The sequence below is a fragment of the Podarcis vaucheri genome (genome assembly GCF_965113315.1).
Source record: "Podarcis vaucheri genome assembly, chromosome: 5".
In the NCBI taxonomy this organism is placed as follows: Eukaryota; Metazoa; Chordata; class Lepidosauria; order Squamata; family Lacertidae; genus Podarcis; species Podarcis vaucheri.
The window spans coordinates 36,182,947-36,198,048 of NC_138763.1; the positions used below are offsets into that span (position 1 = coordinate 36,182,947).

The 15,102-nt window shown below is 46.0% G+C and overlaps 1 protein-coding gene and 1 long non-coding RNA gene across 2 annotated transcripts in view; one reads left to right on the forward strand and one right to left on the reverse strand.

Annotated features, from left to right (window-relative positions):
• The window catches only part of LOC309532073, a 346,799-nt gene that overhangs the window by 201,100 nt on the left and 130,597 nt on the right, over positions 1-15,102 (reverse strand). The window lies entirely within an intron of this gene.
• LOC309531973 (vertebrate ancient opsin-like) overlaps positions 1-15,102 on the forward strand; it is a 128,928-nt gene that overhangs the window by 106,110 nt on the left and 7,716 nt on the right. The gene's annotated exons all lie outside the window — the stretch shown is intronic.

Genomic DNA, 15,102 nt, shown 5'->3' on the forward strand with positions numbered 1-15,102 from the left:
TTTGTTACCTGTATTGCTCCATTAAATCAGAAGCAATATTTTTTTTTTTATCTTCAAGCAGGACAGTCAAGCAAGGCAGTTGCCTTGTGCAATGCAAATCGAATTCACACACCATGTGGTGGACATCATGTGCATGTTTGGGAATGATAATTAATTCCTGTTTCTCTTTAGGTGAAATGTTTGGGAATGATGATTAATTCCTGTTTCTCTTTAGGTGAAATGTTGATGGTTTGCCACTGTGTGAAAGCATTTACTTTCTTAACCAAAAAGAAAGGATATGTAAAAGCCATCAAAATAAACTGCAAATTCCAACGGAACCAGGAAGGAGCTTTCTAAAATATTTTCTCTGTACAAACAAATCTCTCCCCTATGGTCTTTATCATGGTTTCTTCCCATGAAAATTTCAGGTAATCATACACAGCAGACATCAATCTCAGGACTCTTGCCTCTCAGAAAAAGTGGCGTTTGATTGCCCTGTATGTCATTTTCAGTCTTCAATTCCTCCCAGCCCGTTATATGGAAATTGTGAGTTGAGGCGAGTTGAAGACTAAAAATGCTGTGCAGATTCAAGGTAACATTCCCACTACAGAAAACTGACTGCCTTGAAAGACGAAGCCAGCATCACCACAGAGAACTCCAGGAGGGAGGTCTAAGGTAAGCAAGAGACTGTTACAACAATTAATTTCTTCAGAAGTGATTTGTAACTATTTGCAAACATATACAGAAAACATGTACATGTTGAGCTGCCTCCTCAGTAATAAAATGTGTTTAAAATATCCCGGTTTCACCAATATTTTCTGAAATTCAGCGTTTGCTTTGTTTTATATCATGTGTGAGATGGATAATGTTGCACTGTTAGAAAAAATCACAGGGAGAGTTGTTGAAATGACAAATTTCTCATTGCATAAACAGGGAGTCACCAATATGATTGCTGTGGGGGCACATGTACCTGAAGAGGCCTTCTCTGGTGCCTACAGGGTCCCCCCACCAAGATAAACATAGACTTGTTTGTTTGTTTACAACCGTGGTTCCCAATTAGTGGTTTGAGGGCCCCAGATCCACATAACCCACCCAGGGGGTCCGTGGCAGCATTCACGTAACAAAAACTACCAATATCAAAATTTTCTAAAGTAGGGAGTCCATAGCTTGGCTTTTGAAAAACGTGGGGTCTGCAGTAATAAGCAAATTAGGAACCACTGATTTACAGTATTTAGGGCATGAGAGTAACACAGATGCCCCACTAGCAGTTAAATAAGTGGGACTTAGTGTCCATATAAACATGCAAAGATTCAAACAAAAACAGATTACCCCAGGGTCTCTGCCTGCTGTAGGTTTTCAAACAAGTCCAATGCAGTTTACTTCATTTTTTTTTCAACCACTTGGGTCAGGCACAGCCGAAAAGAGTTACTGCTTGCCATCAGTAGTTGTGTTGAGCTAACTTTGCCTGAGCACTGAAAATAACGCTAACTGGCTACAAAGTATTTGGATATTTGTCACCACTGTGAACTAACCACACACGTTTTGTCCAGTTCCATTGAGTTTTCTCTCATTAAGTTCTGTTTTTCTTAATTGTTGGGTGCATTGTTTTCTTCACAGGAAATTAATGACTCAGCTTCCTTCCTCCAGTTTATTTTTAGGCTTTTCATTTATTTATTAAAAAAATTATATAGTGCTATATCACCAAACTGTATCAGATTGGTTAATACCATATTCATCTAAGCAACCGCTATCTGACTTGCTGCATCCTCATAAGATGAGAGCCAGTGTGGTGTAGTGGTTAAGAGCGGTAGTCACGTAATCTGGGAAACCGGGTTCGCGTCTCCGCTCCTCCACATGCAGCTGCTGGGTGACCTTGGGCTAGTCACACTTCTGTGAAGTCTCTCAGCCCCACTCACCTCACAGAGTGTTTGTTGTGGGGGAGGAAGGGAAAGGAGATTGTGAGCCGCTTTGAGACTCCTGAAGGGGAGTGAAAGGCGGGATATCAAATCCAAACTCTTCTTCTTCTTCCTCATAAACCTTTGCCACTAGTCTGCTTGAGCACCATCTGCAACTGGCAGAGGCAATCTTCAAGTACATAAAATCAGACCCCAAATGTTGTGGATTTCTCCACCAACCAACATTTTCCCTCTATTGTCTCCCAACAGAGCCCAGATGTGCTTCAATTTCAGCAACTGATTTGTTTGGAGCAGAAATACTTTCAGTGTAATTGAAAGACAACATGCCACAACAGTAAGCTTTGCCTGCCAAAGCAACAAGGCGAGAGTGGGCACTCCAGTTCTTAGGCCTTTTATCTTCAAAGGCCTGTGCTTTTCATTTTACAGCTTGGAATAAGAGGCCTATGAATCAGATAATTGCTTGTGAAATATCTTGCTGATATCTGCTAAGACAGCTTAGCCACCCTCCCCAACCCCCCAAATAAACTTCCTTTGGAACAAAGGCATTTTCTTTTTTTCTTTTTTTAAGTTATGTCTCACAAGTTTCACTTGACAAGTTTCCTTTAGAAAATATCTTTTGAGCTACAGGTTATTCTTGGGGAGGGAGGTGAATTAAAACAAATAGACATGCTATTTGGTAACACAGCAAAAGATGTAGTTTTTGGCTTGAGTCTTGAGATGGAAGCTTAAATTTCAAATGAGACAAAGCTTCATTTATTTATTTTTTGAAAAAAAATGTCATTGTAATTATAGGGTGTTTGGGAGTATCTGCATGATCTTGTTCCTCAAAAAAAACCTCTCTCTTTTCTCTCTCTCTCTCTCTGTATGTGTGTGTGTAACAGACTGTGGCAGGGAGACATGGGAAGAGAGAGAGAGAGAGATCACACATTCGCCCCACTATTTCCAGGCAGTTGCTATTCACTGGTCACACCCTGAGTGTGAGAATGAGTCCCCAAACTCTGATAATGCCTCCTGCTTCTCTGGAAGGAGGAGGACGGAGAGGAGAAAGAGAGAGAGAGAGAGAGAGAGAGAGAGAGAGAGAGAGAGGAAACCAGCCTAGTGTGCAAAGATAAAATTTACATGGATTGTTTCACCCATTTTTACCTCTGGCATGTGGCCCTCGGAAGCTTCCTCAGAAGGGAAGGAGCTGTAAAAGCTCCTCAGTTCCTGTCATAAAGGCAGGTGCTGTCCATGGCTCAATTTTTGTAACAGACTCCTATGAGAGATGGTGGACTCTCCTTCCTTGGAGGTTTTTAAGCCGGGGTTGAATGGTCATCTGTCATGTATGATCTAGCTGAGATTCCTCCATTGCAGGGGAGTTGGACTACAGGAGGTCGCCCTCAAACATTACAATTCTATGTGTGGTGCTTCTGGGGAGTTCAAAATTCTGCCATTACTATTTACCGTATTTTTCGCTCTATAACACGCACCCGACCATAACACGCACGTAGTTTTTAGAGGAGGAAAATCCACAGGCATGCCACCTGTAGGCATTTCCTCCATAACACGCACAGACATTTCCCCTTACTTTCTAGGAGGAAAAAAGTGAGTGTTATGGTGCAAAAAATATGGTACTTCTTGTATTCTTTTGTTCTTTTTTGTTGTTGTTCTTATTGTTCTTATTGTTTTACTATATTTCAGTTTTGGTTTTTTGCTGTCTTGGAAGTTTTCTGCTGAAAGGTGGGATTAAAAAAAGACTTAATATCTTTATTTTATTTCAAAAGTTTATACTGCCCACTAGTGTCCTTGACATGGAATTCTGCTAAAGAAATTTAGAGAACAAGGAAGGTGTCAAGTGCTCTTTGTTCTGAAGATGTCCTTGATGAAGAATCGAGGGCATGATTTAGCTTTGAGGGTTTGGGGTGGGGGGAATGCTTGTTGATGTCTTTAGAGGCAATATTTAAATTAAGGTGGGCGAATGCTTTAGGCATGAAGTACATGACACACAGAGAAGATGCTTCACTGAACATGCAAATCCCCAATACACTGCATAATTCAAAGGATTTACAGTGATAACTCACCTTTTAAAAAATTGAAAATCTTAAATTCACAAACATCTGTAGCTAGCAATCTGAGTTGCAACCCCATTCTGAAAGGCTGCTATTACTAGTCATATGGGATGCGGGTGGCGCTGTGGGTTAAACCACAGAGCCTAGGACTTGCCGATCAGAAGGTCGGCGGTTTGTATCCCCACGACAGTGTGAGCTCCCGTTGTTCGGTCCCTGCTCTTGCTAACCTAGCAGTTCGAAAGGACCTCAAAGTGCAAGTAGATAAATAGGTACCGCTCCGGCGGGAAGGTAAATGGTGTTTCCGTGTGCTGCTCTGGTTCACCAGAAGTGGCTTAGTCATGCTGGCCACATGACCTGGAAGCTGTATGCTGGCTCCCTCGGCCAATAAAGTGAGATGAGTGCTGCAACCCCAGAGTCGGCCATGACTGGACCTAATGGTCAGGGGTCCCTTTACCTTACCTTTTTATGGTTGCACAGACATAGCTGGTGGTTCTGAATCAAGGCTGGCATGAAGGTAAGCAGTCACCAAAATTGACCCCTAAGCCATACAATTATAAAGCTACCATCTTCCCAGGGGTGGGGAAGAACCATAGTTCAAAGGGAGAACATCTTTGAATATAGAAGGATCCAGGTTTAACCCTAACAGCTCCACATCCTGTAGACCATGGGTAGGCAAACTAAGACCCAGGGGCTGGATCCGGCCCAATCGCCTTCTAAATCTGGCCCGCGAATGGTCTGGGAATCAGCGTGTTTTTACATGAGTAGAATGTGTCCTTTTATTTAAAATGCATCTCTGGGTTATTTGTGGGGCATAGGAATTCATTCATTTTTCTCTCTCCAAAATATAGTCCTGCCCCCCACAAGGCCTGAGGGACAGTGGACCGGCCCCTGCTGAAAAAGGTTGCTGATCGCTGCTGTAGCCCTACTGGCAGTTTATGCAGACAATACTAAGATAGGTGAAGCAATGGTCCAACATGGTGTTAGGCAGCTTCCTATCTTGGGAGATTCAGTTGGAACCTACTTTGTAATTGTCTAGGCATTAATAACTGTTTTCTGCTCTCCCAGTTCTGTAAAGTTCTGATTTCTAAACTGTTTTCAATTGCTTGGTTTTGCATGTGATGCTATCTCTTATTTTGCTTCACTGGAATGACTATATCACTGTAAACAGCTGTTGGGGATTTCTTGAAATAAGGGGGTTTGGGGATCAACACCAAATCATATTAGAGTTTTGTCTCTTCATGTGAGGGCAGGTTGCTACTGAAAGGTAGACCATTTCAGAAGAGCTGGTCTCCCATTATGATGACTCGTCGGATAGGATATGATCGAAAACAACCCTTTCACACCAGAGCCAAGAAATAAAAGCTAGAGTCACATCAGTGGCACAATTAGCAACAATGAATACTTGATTTGCATGTCAGAGTGCATTCATGAGAGCGGTAAGGAACGCTGCCAAAGGACAGCACAGGCGAGAATTAATGAGTAGCTACAAAAGCCAACAATTGCCTTCTGAAAGAGAATGCAGAAGCTGTTCATTTTTGTGCATTGCTTTGTGGGATCTATTGTCTATAGACAATGGAGTACATCCACAGGGCGGATCCGACTGTTTTATCCTCATGGTACTGCTTAGCTTTCAAACAATGAGCAAGTTGTCCAAGTAAAGAGCAACACCTGGAACTCAGAATCCACTTGAAGGAAGTGGGTGAGAAATAGGGGGATTTTTCAATGAATGTTAGTCCAAGTGATTTGAGCAAGGGGCATTTTAAGGGAGTGGTCTGGGGGGTGGTTGACTTGAGCACCGCCCCCATATCTCATACCTTTATTTCTCCTTTTATTTTATTTGTTTGGGCAGATGGGGGTATAAGACTCCAGTGACTTTAACTAGCCCAGTCATCCTTACATAAAAATCCAGAGTGTGGTGACATCTACTATTTGGTATTCTCATCTATCAGAGAAGGATGAGCACTGATTGAAGGCCTTCCCCTTCCAAAAGGCCTTTAAAGGGGAAATTCTTTTAAATCCCACTTTTTATCTTGTATCTATACACATTTTCTCGCTGGTGTTTTTATTGTTAAAAAGAACCTTGGGATGTTTCGTGGGAAGTGAAATAAATAAAAAAACCATGTGACAAGGGAAAGTGGCCCTTGGTTATCCAGAGATCTGTTGGCTCATAGCCAACAGGATCTTTATGCTGATCTACGTCAATGATTCCCAGGGTTTGAATTCCAATACTTGAGCTACATATGAAGGGGCACGTCTATTTGTGTAAACCAAGGTTTGCCCTAATCACGAATAATGGAAGAGTTGGGCATGGTTTTTCGAGCTAAAAACGGGTTGCAAAATCTTCCCCAGATACCTGATTTTCTGCTGCTGAACTGACGTTCCCTGTCATTGTTTCACAAAACCTCACCATTACAGTTCATCCTATTATATAGAGAGGAAGCAGAAAATTGCTTTTCTATATCAGAACTGCTTATGATTTTTTGATACTGCAAAAGTAACCGTGAAGGTCGCAAAATGTCATTTCCACTTTTGAAAGGCGTGATGGAATAAGTTCTGCCACCCTCCAATAAAATCATATCTAGGTCATGAAACTATAACACCCAAACCAAAAATGGTGTTGGAAAATTTGGCGCTGAATTTTATTTTCTATAATAATAATAATAATAATTTATTATTTATACCCCGCCCATCTGGCTGGGTTTCCCCAGCCACTCTGGGCGGCTTCCAAAAGAATATTAAAATACTGTGATACATCAAACATTAAAAGCTTCCCTAAACAAGGCTTCACTTAATTTCAAATGGGAAATTGTGAAAGCTTGCATACTTGTAGTAAAGAAATCCAAACAAAGCCCATCTCAGGAACCATTGTGGCGGACTGGGCACTGTTATCTTCAAAGGTGTCCAAATCAGCAGTTTGGAATGGTTGCATCCACCATCTTGCTTCAAAATGGTGTCCAACGGTATCAAAACATAGATAAAAAAACTACTCCTTGAGCCCAAGCACTGTCACGCCAAACTGGAATGGTAGTATTTTCAGAGGTGTCCAAATTGGCACAGTTTGGAATGTTTTGCTTCAAAATGGCATCCATCAGTATCCAAATACAGGCCAAACCCTGCTCCTAAATCTCAGGTACCATCATGCCAGCTTGGGCAACAATATCTTTGGAGGCATCCAAATAGGGGAAATTTGGAAAATTTCGGTCGACTATCTTGATTCAAAATGGCATCCGGTATCCAAATGTAGACAAAAACTGGCTTCTCTGCCTCTGAAACCCTTGTGCTAAATAATAATAATAATAATAATAATAATAATAATAATAATAATAATAATTTATTTATACCCCACCCATTTGGCTGGGTTTTCTCAGCCACTATCTCAAGAGGCATTTGAATGCATAGAGAACAAACAGATGGACCACTTTCCAAAATATACAGTAGATTTATATTCAGTCTACAGTTCTACACTTTACCTGGGAGGAAGTGTCTTTGAACGAAATGTGATTTACTTCTGAGCAGCTAAGCCTGCGGGGATACTGTCCTTGAACTAAATAGGACCACCTTTTAACAAGACATACCTATTAGGCTGCAATCATCTTATATGCACGTACACTGCAGAACATATCTTTGAAGTCAAATGGATTTACTTCTGAGTGGACTGTTATGGTATATCCTATGTCATGGTGAAATCTGATTAGAAGAAAAAAGTTTTCCCAGTGCGCTTTGACTGCATTTGGTATGTTGCAGACTTCTGCAGGCACAATTCCACTTGGCTTTCTAGTCTTTATTATGCTAGAAGCTGTGTGCACAGAGGTTCCTTTCTCTGATACAGCAGCTAACAATCTCAGGAATTTCAGACTGTTCAGATGGGAGAGCAGGCACCAGATTCAGCCCGTCACTGCTGCTACCTTTCCACCAAACAGATGAACTGGAGTATTTTTTTATCTGTTTCCTTTTTCCTTCTAAAGGGAGCTCTGTGCAGGCATCCTTGCCTGTTTTCTTCACACTCTTTTGCTCCGTGAAAAGCAGTCATGGAAAAACAGTTTACAGTTTCACCATGTTGCAACGTAAATTCTACAAAAAAAATAAATAAAATAACAGTAACAGTGTTCCAAAACATCCAGAGTGGACATCACTTTCTTATAGAATCTAATTCCTATAAATCACCCATTCTCCAGCTTGGAGCTCACTGAAGCACCCAAAATCAATACTCGTATTTAGCCAAGCATGGCACTAGTCAGCAGTATAAAGGATCCATAATCCTCTGCTTGAGCTGTGGAGCAAAAGCTCATTTAGCTAGAAAACCTGTCAGGGAACTGACATCAGAGGAAAGGGAGGTGGTAGGGCTCCCAGAGGCTGGGAGAGAGTCAGCAGCTAAAGCAGGGACCAGCAGGGGGAGCGAGGGGTCTCTGGAGGAGGATCTCAGTAATGCTGAGAGAGACGCAGCAGCCAAGGCAGGAACTAGCAGGGGAGAGAAAGGGGTGAGAGACACGTCTAGCGAAAACAGCGGGGAGGTGTCAGAAGCAACCGTAGGGAGACCCATACTTCGCCGGAAGCTGCCACGTCGTGAGTCCAGGAGACGCGTTTCCGTTAAGGAGCTTCTTTGCTGGAAACGCTTCCGCAGGCAGCCACTGTCAGACACTACTAGTGACTAGAGCAGACATGTCTGAGGAGCTCTGTCACACACAGAGGTTTGTGGAGCCGCACAAACTCTGAGGGGGCACAATTTTAATCACAAGCAGCTAATCATCCCCTCACAGCAGTCTGACAGTCTTTGTACGCTGCCTGTGCAGGAGAAAGCATCATGAGCAACCCAGCCGGAACCGGAGAGGCAGGGGTTGGAGCTGGTCCAAGCTTGGAAGAAAGGTATCAAGCTTTGGAGGTCCAACTTGCGCTGCAGACGGCGAGGCTCGAGGAGAGAAGGGCTCAGGATGCAGACAAGAAGGGGAGAACCACTCAGTTCCCCAGAAAGGTACCAGGATTGGTGCAGAAGTTTGGGGGGGACCCCAAGGATTACCATGCCTTTAGGACAGAGATGCAATATGCCCTTAATGTGCAGTTTGATGAGTTCCCTGATGAGGAATCGCGAGTTGCTTTCGTAATTGGGCATCTTGAGAAGGGGGCGCGAGACTGGGTTCGACCCTGATGGCAACGCACAATGATATCCTAAAGGACACTATGAAGTTCTTTCGTGCAATGGATATCATGTTTTCCAGCGATATTGAGGAAGGGGTGGTGCGCAGACAGCTAATGGCTTGCAAGCAGGGAAGCCGATCTGTCCGTGAGTACTGGACTGAATTTACCATGCTGATTCACAGATTGGGGTGGGATTTATTGGAGGCACCCATTCAGATGCTATTTGAAGAAGGTCTTTCTTCGGCTGTGAAAGACGAGCTGTCCCGGAGCCCCAGGGCGGTGTCTATGGATCAGCTGACCAAATCTGCGCTGACCATTGGAGCGCGCCAGGAGGCAAGAGCCTTGGAGAGGCGGGAAGGGAGAGGGGAACGTTGGAAGGAGTTCCGCATTCCAGACATTCCTGAGCCAGCTTTCCCGCCGGCAGAGCCGATGGAAGTCGGAACAGCGCGCGCGCGCGCAGTTTCAAAGCCCAGTGAGGGGGCTAAGAAGGAGGGAAAAGGAGCCCGGAAATGCTATCTCTGCCAACAGCCAGGCCACTTTGCCAGAGTCTGCCCCCAGAGGAAGGAATGGCAAGGGATGGTGGGAGCTGTTGAGGGGGGAGAGCAGGGAGAAACGGAGCAGGTAAAAGCCAACGCCTGGTTGCCACCGTCAGGGCACTGCAGCCAGGCCAAAGAGCAGTGAAAGTGCCCGTGCCAGAAGCTCCTCGACCTGCTCTAGTGATTGAAGTGTCGCTAGAGCTGCAAAATGGACACCCCCTAAAAATAAAGGCGCTGTTGGACTCAGGCAGCTCCTGCAATTTTATGAGCAAGGAGTTTGCTGCTGAACACCAGATACAGACGATCCCTTTAAGCAACCCCCTGCAGGTGACCACGATCGATGGCAGGGAACTGTTGGGAGGAGGAGTCAGCTTGCAGACCGTCCCAATGATAATGAGGGTGGCAAGGCACACAGAACTGATAGCGTTTAATGTGGCCACCTTGGGAGGCGCTCCCATTATTTTGGGAATGAGCTGGCTAGCCCTACATGATCCGCTGGTGGGCTGGCATCAAAGAGTGGTTTCCTTCGGTTCAGCACATTGCTTAGAACACTGCAGGGGGGGAAAGGGTTCAGCAGGGGCCCAAGCCACCCTGGCAGGGACTGAAGTAATGGAGAAGGGGAAGGTGCCACCACAGTATGCTGATCTCAGCGATGTGTTCAGCGAGAAGGAAGCTGACCAACTACCTCCGCATAGGCCCTTTGATTGCCAGATCAATTTACTCCCTGGAGCACAGCTTCCTGTAGGCAAGTTGTATGCCATGTCAGACAGGGAAATGCAGGAGTTGCGAGAGTTCATTGACAAGAACCTGAAGAGAGGCTTCATCAGAGAATCCAAGGCAGCGGGGGGTAGCCCAGTGTTTTTTGTGGATAAAAAGCACACGGACAAGCCGAGACTTGTATGTGATTTCAGGCGGTTAAATGCAGTGACAGAGCCGGCGGCTTTTCCTATGCCCAGGATTGATGATATTTTGACCAGGGTGCGGAAGGGAAAGATTTTTACAAAGCTGGACCTAAGGGGGGCGTACAACCTGATACGTATAAGGAAAGGGGATGAATGGAAAACCACCATGTTCACCCCTTTGGGGGCATTTGAATACCTCGTGATGCCTTTTGGATTACAAACAGGCTCCGCGTGTTTTCAATCGTTCATGAACCACGTACTGGGGCCTTTGCTCTACAAGAATTGCGTGGCCTTCCTAGATGATGTGTTGGTGTATTCGGAGAATGAGGAGCAACATGTGAGAGACGTCAGAGAAGTGTTGAGCAGGCTGCAAGCCAACAGGCTGTGGGTGAAACTGGAGAAGTGTCAGTTTCATACCAAGGAGGTGGAATTCCTGGGGTACCGCTTGTCAGACAAGGGGTTGGCCATGGACCCCGGCAAGGTTCAAGCAGTGCTGGAATGGAAAACACCCAAAACCAAGAAGGATGTGCAGAGGTTCCTAGGGTTTGGAAACTTTTATCGTAAGTTCATCCGAAACTTCGCCCACCTGACGGCGCCCATCACGGACTGTCTCAGCAGTAAAAAGAAGTTTGTTTGGACGGCGGAGGCGGAGCGAGCGTTTGAGGAACTGAAAAGGGCCTTCGCCTCTGATGAACAACTTCTGCATGTGGATTTACAAAAAAAGCTGAGGGTCGAAACAGACGCATCTGACAGAGCCATAGGGGCGGTGCTTCTTCTGCAGCCGGGGAAGGAGGAGTCAGAGTGGCGACCGTGTGCCTTCTTTTCGCGAAAGCTGAACAAATCCGAGAGGAACTACACGGTGTACGACCGGGAACTTCTTGCGATTCATGAGGCTTTCCGGAGATGGAGGCACCTGCTAATTGGTGCACAACATAAGGTGCAAGTGTGCACGGACCATAAGAATCTAGAGTATTGGAGAACTGCGCGAGTGCTCAACCAACGGCAGTTGAGATGGGCCCAGGAGTTCTCCAAATTTAACTTTGAGATTTGTTACGTGCCAGGCCCAGAGAACGTTAGGGCGGACGCTCTCTCACGCAAACCTGAATATTTGGAGGGGGGGGGAGCACCCGAAGAGACCCATGTCATTCCAGAGGACCGCTGGGTGTGTGGGGCGGCATTGGTGGGGCAAAGGGAACTGGTAGAGGGAACGGTGCAGGATGAATACGCCCAGGACAAACTCAGGGGTCTCAGGAGGGAGGGAGACAAACCCGGGGGTTTTGAGGAGAGAAACGGGGCGTTGTACTACAAGGGAGCGTTATATATACCTGAAGGGGAATTGAGGGAAAAGGTACTCAAGCAACTGCACGATAGCCCCACAGCAGGGCATTTTGGGCAACACAAAACCATGTGGCTGGTTACCAGGGAATTCTGGTGGCCCAAGGTCAGGGAAGATGTGCGGGAGTATGTGAGAGGGTGTGACCAATGCCAACGAGCCAAGGGGGAGAGGCGGGCACCGGCAGGTTTATTAGAACCACTACCCACGCCGGAAAGACCATGGGAGGCAGTGGCAATAGATTTCATGACTGATCTGCCAAGGTCCAGAGGGAAAACAGCCATCATGGTTGTGGTAGACCTGTTAACCAAGATGGCCCACTTTATAGCCTGCTCACATGCGGTCACAGCGGAAGAAACCGCTAAATTGTTTGTGGAAAATGTGTTTAGGCTGCATGGCGCCCCCTTGAGGGTGGTTTCAGACCGAGGGAAACAATTTACTTCCAGGTTCTGGAGGAAGCTCATGAGCTTATTGCATGTAGAGGTGAATTTCTCAACTGCCCGTCATCCAGAAACCAACGGGCAGGCGGAAAGAGCTAATGGTGTCCTCCAGCAATATTTGAGGTGTTATGTGAATGACAGAGAGATTGATTGGGTGGAGAAGCTGGCGTTGGCAGAATTTGCCTACAACAATGCAGAGAACGTGTCCACGGGGATGAGCCCCTTTTTGGCTAATCACGGGTGTCATCCCCGAGCCTTCCCAGGGGGGGAAGGGGAGAACTGGAGCGTTCCAGCTGCAGAACAGTTCGTTGAAGAAATGGAAGCGATCCATCGCCAGCTCCAACTTAACTTAAACAGGGCTAAGGAGGAATATAAGAGGCAGGCAGACAAAACCAGAAGGGAAGAGGAAAGCATTAGGGTGGGGGACCAGGTGTGGCTGTCCACCCAAGGGTTACCATTCAAAGGGGGTTGTAAGAAGTTAAGACCCAAAAGGCTGGGCCCATTTGAAGTCACGCAGCAGGTCAACCCAGTGGCTTTCAGACTCCGGTTACCGAACCACATGAAGCTGCACCCAGTGTTCCACAGGTCGTTGCTGTCACCGTATAAAGGGGACAGAGAAGGGAGGGTCAATAGGGGACCAGCTATGGAGGAAAAAGAACACAGCTACCATGTAGCGGAGATTCTCGATTCCAGGTGGAAGGGAGATCAAGTAGAGTATTTGGTAATGTGGGAAGGGGAGCCGGAGTCGGAAAACACCTGGGTCATGGCAGAGGATGTAGATGACGAGGTTTTGATAGAAACTTTTCATCAGAGATTCCCTCGTAAACCTCAGCCAGTGGCGAGGTTCCGGAGGGAATACTTCGCCACCACCGACGAAGAAGAAGAGTTGGAGGGGTTCTCTGATTCCGAGGCGGAGGAGGATTCAGCGAGCCGGAACGAAGACCGATGGAGGGAAATGTTCGAGACGTCTGAAGATGAAGAGGATTCTTTTCGGGGTTTTAGCTCCTCACCGCCCAGAGGAGAGAGTAGGGGCGGGGGGGGAAGGGGGCCCTGGAGGGGAGGTGGATGTCAGGGAACTGACATCAGAGGAAAGGGAGGTGGTAGGGCTCCCAGAGGCTGGGAGAGAGTCAGCAGCTAAAGCAGGGACCAGCAGGGGGAGCGAGGGGTCTCTGGAGGAGGATCTCAGTAATGCTGAGAGAGACGCAGCAGCCAAGGCAGGAACTAGCAGGGGAGAGAAAGGGGTGAGAGACACGTCTAGCGAAAACAGCGGGGAGGTGTCAGAAGCAACCGTAGGGAGACCCATACTTCGCCGGAAGCTGCCACGTCGTGAGTCCAGGAGACGCGTTTCCGTTAAGGAGCTTCTTTGCTGGAAACGCTTCCGCAGGCAGCCACTGTCAGACACTACTAGTGACTAGAGCAGACATGTCTGAGGAGCTCTGTCACACACAGAGGTTTGTGGAGCCGCACAAACTCTGAGGGGGCACAATTTTAATCACAAGCAGCTAATCATCCCCTCACAAAACCCAAATTATGTTGCAATGGTTTCCCAGGGAGCCTACATTCCTCTTACAGGAATGTTCTCTGTTCTATAGTAATTACTTGCTGGGTGGAAAAGCTTCTAGTATGACATATTTCCAGGAAATGTGATGTAAACATCCATTCATCTATGGAGAAAGAAGCAAAAGGCTTCAGGGCAGCTAAGGAATATCCTGCAGGCATGTAGCTGTCTGTGTAAGATTTTTTTAAAAAATACTAACAGTGGATGCCTTAACTGTGCAAAAAATAAAAACATACCACAGGCAAAGTTATATGCTTTATGTCTGGGGCATTGAAACTTGATATATAGCTTACATTTGGGAGGGGGGATGTGGTCATCCTGTAACATCCAGTTCAACTTTTCATTGTATCTAAATTTCTTAGCTCCTCTGCCTGCTCTGCAGTGAACAAATGAAAATAGCAAACTAAGAGCAATTTGACCCAATGGCCAGATGTTTATCCTGCCCAGCCACAGAGGGCCTGTGAGATGTTGAACATCTACGCTATGTTGAACATATACAGTGGTACCTTGGTTTACGAACTTAATCCATTCCAGAAGTCCGTTCTTAAACCAAAGTCTTTCTTAAACCAAGGCACACTTTGAGGCCTCCCGCCACTGGTGCCCTTCCAGCGTTCGGCTTCCGTTCGTAAACCGAGGTGAAGTTTGCTAACCGGAACACTACTTCCGGTTTTGCGGAGTTGGTATACCGAATCGTTCGTAAACAGGGCTGTTCTTAAACCGAGGTACCACTGTATGCCAAAACCAAAAAGCTTGGCAGACAGAACTAGAGTCCTTTGTACTCCACCTTGATCACTGAGGAATTAGGTCAGTGCAAGCAACAAATCAGATGATGTACTGGGTAGGTGAGGGGTATTGAAGAACCAAGTAGGTAGCAATACAGAGAAGCAGTTTGGACACAGTCTGCAATGTTCTCAGCCCTACATCTTGCTCCAATAGTTGTTAAACCTAAATTCAGGCATTATGTTCTGGTGGAGGTTCTGAATCTTGAGTCTCAGCTCTATTTTTCCTAGTTGAGGAGTGCCTCTTAAATTGTGCTCTTACTTGGAGCCTCCATCTCATTCAGTGCTCAACATTTTTCTTAGTGAACCTAGGAAGTTCATGTTCTACTCTACAGAGGAGAGTCCAGTTCAAGTCAGTTTAAAGGTAAGGAACCTTAAGAATACAGAGCAGGGGCCTAGAAGCTGACACCTGGACAGCAGGCACACATAGGTCTCCTGATCCTAAAGTTCCCCGCTGTGGTAAGATGATGTATTTCAT